Source organism: Phyllostomus discolor, chromosome 13 (assembly GCF_004126475.2).
Source record: "Phyllostomus discolor isolate MPI-MPIP mPhyDis1 chromosome 13, mPhyDis1.pri.v3, whole genome shotgun sequence".
Lineage (NCBI taxonomy): Eukaryota > Metazoa > Chordata > Mammalia > Chiroptera > Phyllostomidae > Phyllostomus > Phyllostomus discolor.
In genome coordinates this window covers 8,150,823-8,152,465 of record NC_040915.2, presented here as the reverse complement: position 1 = coordinate 8,152,465, position 1,643 = coordinate 8,150,823, and positions in this window count along the sequence as shown.

The window sequence follows — 1,643 nt, the reverse complement described above, 5'->3', positions numbered from 1 at the left end:
CTTATAAATGACACACGGACACAAACTAAAGAGGGGAATGTGGGTGGGAGGGGGTGTGCAGGGTGGAGGGGAGTGAAGGGGGGGAAATGGGAAAACTGTAATAGCATAATCAATAAAATATATTTAAAAACAAAGAAAATGTCTCCAAAGTGCTGGGAATGCATTGTTTCCAGCTACTATGATTAAAATGTGAGATGTGACTAGGGATTTTATAATGTTTTTAGTTTTCTGGGAATGAACCATCCTTAGAACATTCCAGCCTGTTGTTGGACCATACATTTGACTTTTGAATCTGTTTCAGAAACACAAAACTGCCACAGCTGAGTAAAGCTTTCCCTTCCGCAGTCACCCACATAGCTAGGACTCTGAGGACAGGGTGAGGAGCCCAGCCCCATCCTGCCCCAGGGCCTCAGTCCTCTGCCAGGTGGGAGAGGAGGGCAGCAGGAGAAAGCGGGCAAGTGGCTCTGCCCAGGAGAACAAGCCAGTCCTGTTTCTGTGGCAGTCCAGAGCAATTACTTCATGAGAAGCCATTTTTATGATGTGTACCCGGTTCACATGGTGGGAATATGCTGTCTGGCTGCATTGTTTCCCTGCTGCGGTAGGTGTTCTCTTCTGGTATTTGGGAGGGGCAGGGTCCTGAGCAGTCTCACTTAGTCCTGTGGACCCTGACAACGTGGCACTGACTTCTGGTGTCATTCAGTACAAGACAGAGTTAGGACCTCCAGCTTTCTGAAGTTGAAACCCAGGGGTCGTCACCATCACTGGCCTCACAGTCTTGACCCTCTGTGTGCGGGGTGAGAGGAGGCAGCATGGACGGGCAGCCTTTCCCCTGGTTCAGCCCTTGAATTGCAAATATACCAAGAACACACGTCACAGCAAGGAGGCTAGAAGTGCTTTAGCCTTGAGCCGTAGTTTTGGTCCAGCCTCCGGTATTTCTGTTGGCAAAAGCTTTGGGAGCAGAGGAAGTCACAGTTTGATCATATCTCTTAAATCTGATAACATCACTGATACTACTTTTCCCTTGATGGTCCCCTAAACCCTGCTGTGTTCAACGGTGTCGTTGTATTTGCTCTCAAGAGGTACATCCTGTTTAGTAGTAGGAAAAAGGGTCCCTGGGTTCAAGTCTATCTTATACTTGGAGACTCTTCCGTAAAAGAGACCCTCAGGGAAACAACGTCATAACAATGGTAATGATTGAGCCGCACAGCTTTATTCAACAAACATCCCTGAATTGTTTCTGAGTTGCCAATGTCTCTTTGCTAACAAGACAGTGAGCACTGGTACAGCAAAGAACCAAGCTTCCTTCATCATTTCTACCCCGTGGCACTGAGTACATGGCAGGGATTCGGTAAAGTGGAGCAGAGATGCATGTCTGAATATTAATAGTAATCCAAGGGAGAAAGCAGTCAGTGCTGAGAAAGGGGTATTAACGACCCGTGGGATCCTGAGAAGAGAAATAAGACTTTCGGTTGGGGAGACTAAAAAGGCTTCAGGGGTGGTGGCTCTTGACAGATAGAAGTACCTCAATGGGTTGAAATAAGAGCTCTCTAATACTGGGTGTTTATTATATGCCAGGCACTGTGCTAAGCATTTGACATGCTTAATGCAAGCGAATCCTCACACTTGTGGCCAAGGCAGATTAA